Below are 10323 nucleotides of genomic sequence, written 5' to 3' on the forward strand. Positions count from 1 at the left end.
TTTTTGAGGCTTACTTAAAGAATCAAGATAACAACAACCTCCTAAGCAACAAGTAAGAGGTTTGTCTCCACCTTCTATGTTGCTAGAGGGAGAAAAAATTTTGCCCATTTGAAGACTGAATTATTTGTCCCACATCATAAATCATCCTTAACCACTTTATATCAGTTAAATTTGGGAGGGATGGTATATATTGATCAGGAGGAGCCAATCATTCTTTCAATGCTGGTGGTATAACATGATGATGAAATTAAAGAAGCAGTATAGAGTATTACGTGTCAGTAATGTTGCACTTTTATATACTCAAGTCAGTGAAACTGTTTTGGGCATAGTAGCATAAGGAAATAAAATTCAAAAGAAGGAAGAGTCATATGCACTGCAAAATTGCTCATTGCAACATTTTTATATAAAATGAAAGAAATTATAAATAGTTTGAAAGTCCAGCATTAGACAACAAAGTAAGTAAAATGAGATGTATTGACTTGATAGCAAAATATGTACTTATTAAAAATGATGATAAAAGTTTAGGTATGTGAGAAAGTGTTGCCGCTCAAAAATAAACATAGATATTACAAATGCAGTATATATGCACACTGACAGCAGCTTTTACAAAGAGAGGCGCTTTGGCATAGTGATTAAAAGCATAGTTACTGTGGAAAAACTCCCCAAGTTTGAACCTTGGCTCTGCCACATGGCATGTGGCCTTGAGACAAGTTCCTTAAGCTTTGTGTGCTTTGGTTTCAAAATCTGTGAAATGAGAATGGCAATGTACCTACCTCATAGGATTATTGGGAGGATTTACCAAGTTCACGGATGTAAAGCAGCTTAGAAAAGTACCTGCTATTTAGTTATTGTTAAATAAGTATCCACAGATGCAAGTTTGGAAAGGAAAAGAAAAAAATATGAAAATAAGTTTCTTTTTTGTCATTATATATTTTAATAATAAATCTCAGAACACAAAAATTGGACTTTGTAGTACCATTGGATTTTTAAAATTACCTTTATCATTAATATTTATTGAAAATAAAATGCTATATTACATAGTAAAAAAATTTAGAAAAAAATGTGCCATTTCATATACTAAATTATATTCTGCAAATGTAATCAGAAAGTGAATTATGGGGACACCTGGGTGGCTCAGTTGGTTGGACAACTGCTTTCGGCTCAGGTCATGATCCCGGAGTCCCGGGATCGAGTCCCGCATCAGGCTCCCAGCTCCACGGGGAGTCTGTTTTTCCCTCTGACCTTCTCCTCGCTCATGCTCTCTCTCACTGTCTCTCTCTCAAATAAAAAAAAAAAAAAAAAAAAAAATCTTTAAAAAAAAAGAAAGAAAGTGAATTATGTAAATTATTCAATTCTAGATGTCTCTTAAATATTGAGTAGCAATTAGAAAATATGAAAGCATTAAAGTGTGCTATCATTGATATTATTTTCTTTGCCTGTAGATGGCACTATAATTTTAGATATCTTATCTATTTAATACTGGGCCATACATAAGGACAGACTCACTAAACTTTTTTCAAGTCACTATAAAATGTATTCAGATACTGTTGATGTGGAAAATTATTTTATATGCCTATAATATTTGACATGTTGATTTTTATTCAGCATTAGACCTTGAATATACTTTGGACCATATGATGACCAGTCCCTAGCATTTTGCAGTTTTCCTGGGCATTTCAGGCCTTCAGAAGGATAATCTTTGAATTAGTTTTAATTTTTTTTTAATTTTTATTTTTATTTGACAGACAGAGATCACAAGTAGAGAAGCAGGCAGAGATAGAGGAGGAGGAAGCAGGCTGCCTGCCGAGCAGAGAGCCCGATGCGGGGCTCGATCCCAGGACCCTGGGCCCATGACCGGAGCCAAAGGCAGAGGGTTTATCCCACTGAGCCACTCAGGCACCCCTAGTTTTAATTTTCAAGGTTGCTTTTGAAACTAAGCATTAGTGCCTCAGGATTACTAAGGTAAAACAAATTGAGGTCTTTTTATTAAGCTAAAAACACTGATGTTTTTGACTTAGGCAAAACTGAAAGTCATACGCAAGTTTCAATTCAACATTTATTGTTTGTGGTACCGGCACTTTGTCACTTCTCTCATTTTAATCCATGTACCCAAGCTTTAGGTAGGTAGTATTTTCCCTGATTTTGCAGATGGAAAAATATCTGAGTGGTTTACTGACATATCGAAGGTCAAACAAGATAGTATGTGGCTAAACTTGATTATGTTTTGTAGATCAGTACTGTTTTCATCTACCTAATATTTGCTTTCTGAAAACAAGTTTTTGTTAATGACTTTCATTTTTACTCACTCAGTATTACTTTCCACTGATTCATAGGCATATTGGAGCATGTCTTGAGAGAAACAAGGTTCCATTTGAGATTCTGAGACCAAAATGAAAGGAGCGGAGATCCATCAGGAAATTCCCTGATCATTTGAAATATTTTCCAGAATACTTTGGGACTTGTATCATATTGATATACAAAGTTATTGCGGGTCATAGGAGGTCGTTTTAGGTGGTACCTGGTACAATATTAATATTGAAAAAGAACAGTGAGAGCGTTGCTCCTTTTTTAGAAAACCCCATAAAACACTAACAATAGTGTCCAGCACCTAAATTCTCTATATCAGCTACTGTGCTATATGATGAAAGTTTTACATTGGAATGGTTAATGACTTCCTCTTGAGATCTGATCTGACTCTGTCTTAGCATAATTATAATTCAGTACACTTTTATATTTATTTATTTTTGTAAATGGAAATAACTTTCTAAATCTGGGAATTGAGCAATTCATTCAAATTAAGAATCATTTAGGTCAGTGTTTTCAATATTTTCCACCTGGGAACTACCTTTAGGAGACCAAAAAAAAAAAAAAATGAAGCCCTAGGTTAACAGCGAAGTTTCCTTGCATTAAAGTAAGGATAGAAAAAGAGGTTGGAGGAAGATATGGAAGTAAGGGAAAGGGGACTTCTTGGTTTTTTTTCTTAATTTACCTCTGAAGTGTTTGGATTTTTAAGTAAAATATATTTGTGTATTAATTTTGCAATTAAAAACCTTGAAGAAGGGGCTCCGGGGTCGCTCCGTTGATTAACTGTCTGCCTTCGGCTTGGGTCATGATCCCAGAGTCATGGAATCAAGTCCTGCATAGGGCTCCCTGCTCATCAGGGAGTCTGCCTCTTTCTCTCCCCTTCCTCCCCAGCTCATGCTCTCTCTCACTCTCGCTGTCTTTCAGATAAATAAGTAAAAATCTTGAAGAATAAGTAAATTAAAAAAAAAAAATGCCCTGAAGAATACTTAAGGCTCAAAGAGGGTAAGGTGAGGGAATTAGTGGTTTAGGATGGCATTATTTTCAGAATGCATCTTCTGGTGACTCATGCCAGCATATTGTCAGAAGGAAATTTATGTCTTATGTGTTTAATGGCACTAATGGTAGTTAATACAAATAGTTTAAAAGTTTTAGTGCCTGTGCTGTGGGTTTTGCTTTCAGTTTCGGAAGAGTTATGTCTTATGGATAACTTGAGGTCTTATGATATTGTCTTAGTCTGTTTTTTATGAGCCCTTCTGCTTTACCTATTTTTTTAAAAAGATTTTATTTGTTTATTTGACAGACAGAGATCACAAGCAGGCAGAGAAAGGAGGAACAGGCTCCTCACAGAGCAGAGAGCCCAATGCGGGGCTCGATCCCAGGACTGTGGGATCATGACCAAGCCGAAGGCAGAGGCTTTAACCCACTGAGCCACCCAGGCACCCATGCTTTACCTATTTTTGATAGGTCACCAAGCAATGCCAAATGTCTGACATAATAATCAACAAATATTTGAGTACCCCTAAACTAAAGGCACTCTATAAGGTACCGGGGGTAAGACAGAATAAATCAAATAATATCTCTGCTATTGAGGGCTTTAGCCATGTTATATTCTTTCAGATAACATTTGATTCGAAATGTTCGTTATCTGCAAAAGAGATATGCAGACTAAATGGCAAGGAGAAGAGCAAGCAAGTTCTTTCCATTTCGCGTATGGCTTGCCATCGGACCAGTAATATGTTACGTGACCTCTCAGCAGCTCATCCTGAAACCTTCAGTGATACTTACTTATATTAGCATTTCTAAGCGTTTTGAGGTCTGCTCTTAAAATATGCTTTGAACTATTCGGTCTAAATGCTGCTTTCTGGAAAGCTACTACTTTAAAGAATGGGAAATGGTGTTAATGGAGTTAATCTTGTGTAATTTCAGTTTGGGTTGTCAGGAATATCTTTAAGTAAAGAAAATGACTCTAATCTTCTTAGGCAATTCATTTTCTCAGCTGCTGTGAGACGGGAGCTAATTTACTCTGCCTGTGTACATAGACCCTGTCTTACTAAAGAGAACTTGTACTCCTGGTAAGAAGCCAGGACATCCATGACATTTTTTGAATTGAGGTATTTTGGAAAATATTATAAAATATAAGATATATTAAATTGTCTCTTTCATTATCAATTTTTTTAAATAAATGCCCAGTTACCAATATAGAAATGAAATCCCGGTTACAAGAAAGAAATTTAATTATGGAGTCAAAACAAGAGCTATTTAGTTGTTTTTAAAGGGAAGAGATCAAAGAACTGGTCACTCCTTAACTGAGGGTGTTCGAGCAGCAGGATGGGGGTGGGGAGTGGAGAGGGTTAGGGATTTAATTCTTTATGCTTTTATTCCAAGTCACCCTTTCCTGATGAGCCCTACTGGCATTCTCTTAGATTAGTTAGGTCAGGATTCTGAACTTTTCACTACAATAGGGTTTTAATCTTAGCTGACTATTGTTTCCACCCCCACCCCTAGTCATAAAGGACTAGTGTTCTTTTCTAAAAAGAGAAGATGAAGACTATTTCTATTTAAAAAAAACACACAAAAAACCTTTTTAAGTGTTTTAGGTTATAGTACAATAGATTTTTTTGCATCTGATTTTCAAAAGGAAAGTAATTTAGGTTCATTTTTTTCAATAAATTAATCTTAAGGTAAATCTAATAAATTTTTTATGGTATGTAAATAATAACAAAGCACTTTTCCTATTTAGAAATGATTTTAGAAAATTTGAGAAGCAGTTATTCCAAATCTGAATTCAAAGAGCATTCTCCCAAGGTACTGAGAGAGAAAATTTTAATTTCATAGTGAAGTATTTGATGATTGTGTTTTTTTATATACATATTCTCTCTAGTTTTGATTATTGTCATAATTTTCTAACCAACTGCCTCTATTCTTCATTCTGATGAGTCCATCCTGTGTACTAATGTCATTTAACCTTATAAAAGTAGAAATCTGATCCTGTCATTGTGTTTTGGCCAGTTAGCCTTTCGGTGGCTTCCCAGGATCTATGGAATATAAGTCTATATCCCTAAACATAGCAGATATATATCTGCACAGTATGACTTCAGATTATCTTTGAAGTGTCATCTTCTATTTACTCCATAAAACATACCTTTTGTTTTAGCTCTGTTGGCTCTTTCCCAAATACAGGAAGTTTTCCTATGTTATACATCTCAACCTCCCATTCCTGTTGGCAGAATGTCTTTTCTGCTTAGGTTAAATATCTTGTCTGTGAAATCTGTGTTCTTATAATAATTGTCTAAGTCTGTACTATCCCAGTAGTCACATTGCATTATACTTATTTGACTAATTATCTGGTTCATCTATAACTAACTATTCAAAGCATTAATCTTTCTATCTCAGGGACCCATAGGTATATAACATGTAATAGGTTAAAAATGCCTAATGAATACCACAGACATATCTTAGTACATTAATTTGTTAAGTATATGTATTATAATATATAAAGTATTTTTAAAAAAAATCTCAGGAAAGTTCTAAAATAGTTACTTACCCTCACAGAAAGTTTAAGAGACTTGGGTCTCATTAGATTGCTTTTCTACTTTTACAGAATTGCCAAAATAATTTAAATAGTTTCATTTTGGTCATTACTACCTAAAAATGTCTACTTTTTATTTAAATACTAAATTCATTTTAGAATTTCATTGCTCAGAACGAGCTCTCAAGCAGTATAACAGTTCTCATTTTACAAATGAATTTTCTAGGGCTTAAAGAGGTTAAGTAGCTTAACTCCAAGTTGCAAAGAGAGTTTAACCTAGCCCTTCATTTTAAAGCCCATGATGATAACTACTTTGCTCTGTTGATTCCTGATGTAAAATGTCTCAGTTATCTGCTTAACTAGTGGATATTTAATTCCTGCCTATCTCTGAATTGACTTGTACATTTCTAATTCTTTTTTTTTTTTAAGATTTTATTTATTTATTTGACACAGACAGACACAGCAAGAGAGGGAACACAAGCAGGGGAAGTGGGAGGGCGAAAAGCAGGGTTCTCGCCGAGCAGGGAGCCCAATGAGGGGCTCAGTCCCAGACATTGGGGTCATGACCTCAGCCGAAGGCAGACGCTTAATGACTGAGCCACACAGGCGCCCCTACATTTCTAATTCTTTATGACATTAAGGCAAATTGGGGAAAGACTCACTTTAAATGACATCATGATAATAGCTGTCAATAATAGAGCACTATTTGCTAAGCACTTTGCAACTTGTTAGTACATACCTATAGAATAAGTATTGTTACTATTTTTGTTTTACGGATGAGGACATGGAGATTGAGTACAAGTAAGAAACTTGAGAAAGGTAAAACATGGAGTCAGAGCTGGAAACCAGATCTTTTTTCATACAGAATCCAGAAACCCTTAAGCCATGAACTTGGTTTGAAATAAAATGAGTGACTCTGGTCATGTCATAGAAGCCAAAACAAGTGTTCTTTTGAAGTCACTTTATCCCAGGTTTTGAGTAAATGTTCAAAGACAGTGAACATCAAATCACAGAAGAAAGCAAGGCATCATGAATGGGAGCCCACAGAAACAAAAGACATGCAGGACTTCAGAATTTTAGACATGGGTCTCATATTTATTCTTTTTAAAGAAGTAAGAGACGAGCTTGGAAGTGTGTGAGGAACTAGAAGCTAAAATAATTAAGCATATTTGTAAAAGAACCAACAGACTTTCTAGAAGTGAAAATTTTAATAATCAAAACTTAAAACCCTTTGTAGTCTAATAGCATTACACAAAATTGAAAAGCAAACTGGTGAACCAAAGTAGTTCAAAAGAATTCAGAATGGAGCAAAAATGAGATTTTAAAAAAATACAGAGTTATGGAAGACAGAAACTTTAAAATACATTTCACTGGCATCTGAAGGAAAGGAGAAAGAATAAGGTAGAGGCAACATTTGAATAGGTAATGGCTGAGAATTTTGTGAAACTAGTAAGATACTAAAATATGGATTTAAGAAGTCCAATGAATCCCAAGCAGTGTAAGTAAAGAGAAAGCCACATTGAGATACATCAGAGTGAATATGCAGAGCATCAATAATAAAAAGAAAACTCTTAAAAGCAGCCAGGGAAAGATTATTCTCAAGAAGTGAATAGAGTGACAGCTAATTGTCCAGAGCAATGATGGAATATGTTGAAACAACTGGGAAAGTTTACAACTGAGTACTGACTCACTAGAAGGAATTCCAGGGGACACCTGAGTGGCTCGGTGGGTTGGAGGGAATTCCAAACCAAAAAAAAATGGAAAAAAAAAAAGGAAGAAGAACAAAAAACACTTCCGAGAGAGGGTAAAGGATCCAAAATCAAAAGCCTAAAATGGAGGAATGAGTGATGAACAAGAAAAGTGGTGAATATGTGGTTTAAATATAAACATATCCTGACTTTATAAATTGATAATGTCTCTAATACCTTCTGGGTTACAAGAGAATAGTAAAACACAGAGCCTGGGAGGGAACTAAAATTAGTTAATGGTCTAAGGTTGTTGTGTTATCTGTAAAAAAGGGTAAATATATTGATTAACTTTAGTCTTGTATAAATTAGAATTTTGTGATATAGTATCTATAATAGTCACCAAAATAATAAAAACAACTGTAACATCCAAACTTAAGTGCAGGGTGATTGCTGTAGTGATTGCTGTAGTATGTGTCCTACAAATTAGGCTTTCATGATTAGTTTGATATACCTGACAAAAAAAATTTGACAAAAATACAAAAATTATCATGAAAAAGATTTAATATTGATTTTTTAAAGAAAAGAGCTGCTAACTTCTACAAACATAATGTCAAGTGTTGTAAACTTTGAGTGATTGTAAAAAAAAAATTAAAACTTGCTATTTTTTAGACACTGTCACAAGCACTACTTTTTAATCATAAGTTTTGACTAGGAAGTGTGTAGAGCCATTTCACACTCAGAATCCATTACTGAAACACTATGGTCAGAGAAACAAACTCAAATTTCTCATTAAAATTTTGAAAATACTTCATTTTGAAACTTTATATTAACTTAATAGTATTTTCTCTAGTGGTTGGATTAATTTAATTTTATGATCATATTTATAAAAAGAAAGGTAAATTTTTTTCAGTAATTCATACTCCTAAATTCTCTTCAGTCTCTTTGGTGTGATATAGATATTTCCTAGATATGAGGGGAAAAGTTTGGGCAACACTACATTATATAGAACCAGGTGGAGTTAGGGAAGAGGACAAAGAGAATATTCCTCATTATCTTTAATCATCCTGCATTTTAAGTATGCATTAGAAAAATAAAAAAATTAAAAAACATTAATATCTTAAATATGAACACTCTTATTTATTTCCTTATCCTTTACCTTTACTTTTCTCTCCTTCTGGTTCATGCCCCTGTGCTCTCATTCTGCATTTGACAACTGACTTGATCAGTTCCATAGCCACAAAAAGTCGTAAGTCATTGGTTTCATAAAATACTTCTGTGACCTTTGTCCTGATGGTTGCCTAGTGTTTGCAAAAGAGAACTCACTAGGAGCCACCCTTCAACTTCAATGTGTATTCTAATTTCACAGTGAAATATATCTTTATACTTATAACCCCCTCCCAGGTCATCCAACTCTACTAGGTATTCTTCATGTCCTTATGCTCTAAGAGTAGCTAGGGGCTATCCTGCAATTTTCCCTGTTTCTGGAGTGTTAGAATGTTTGTTTTATCAAGTACACTTTCCAGATGAGAAATCAAAGTATTTTTATCATTAGCTGAATTGCTCTAGTAATTGCAGTTGAACAAGATTTCTCTTTATAGGAGCTATTGGGAAATATTCTACATGTATTTAATTAGACAAATTCAAGAGCTTAACATTTTAAGTCATTGGTTACTGCTTTTACAATTGGGTTTAATGTCATCCAAAAGAGTAGACAAAACAATAAGTCTTTATAAAATAGGAGCTAAACTTAGGTATTGGCTAAAATACCTTTGGGTCACTTATAATATGAATAGGTTGTACAAGTGGACTTTTTCCTCCTTGTCCTGGAAATCATATAAAAGCAATAGGGAAGTTAACATTTAAAAAAAAATCTGCAAACAATATAATAAACAAAGTACATATAAGAGCTACCAAGGGCAGCTGATACCTGGACAAAAGTTGCATGGCAGGAAGTGGAAAAAAAAAGCAAATGGGTCCAATAATAGCAAATCTCAAAAGCACACACATTAAAGAAAAAAATCTTTTTCTGAAGATAAAGGGCCTGCCCTGAAGAAAAAGTTTATATCTCTTGTTTGGAAGGGTCTGAGAAATTGAGTAAGCAAAGTGGTGGGAAAACCCTTCTGAACTTGGTCTGGGGCTAAACAAAGCATTGCAAACAATGATGTGTTGTATTTACAGAAAGTAGAAGGGAGAATCTTCGAGTTATAAATCACAAAAGATATCTTGGTTTCTCGGTCCTAACCTCGCATCTCCACCAAGTAACTGGTCCAGAAAATTCAACTCATGCAATAGTGAGTAATAAAGGAAGTTAGGCACAATCTCAATACAAGGATACTATAAGATAAACGTGTGGAAGAGAGATGCAGAATTTATCAACAGATCACCAAAAGGTGACCATAAAGAAGATAAAAGTTATGGGGCACCTGGGTGGCTCAGTTTTTTAACTGTCCAACTCTTGAACTCAGAGTCATGAATTCAAGCCCTGCATTGGACTCCAAGCTGGACATGGAGTCTACGTTAAAAAAGAAAGAAAAGAAAAGGAAAAAAGAAAAAATAAAAAAATGTGATTAACAGTTTTCTTTGGAAAAGCAATCATTTCTTTTTTTTTTTCTTAATTAACATATAATGTATTATGTGCCCAGGGGTACAGGTCTGTGAATCATCAGGCTTACACATTTCACAGAACTCACCAAAACACATTATCTCCCCAATGTCCATGACCCAGCCACCCTATCCTTACCCCCCCAACCACCAAGCAACCCTCAGTTTGTTTCGTGAGATTAAGAGCCTCTTAGGGTTTGT

Source organism: Mustela putorius, unplaced genomic scaffold (assembly GCF_011764305.1).
Source record: "Mustela putorius furo isolate JIRA1106 unplaced genomic scaffold, ASM1176430v1.1 tig00537227_pilon_pilon_pilon, whole genome shotgun sequence".
NCBI lineage: Eukaryota > Metazoa > Chordata > Mammalia > Carnivora > Mustelidae > Mustela > Mustela putorius.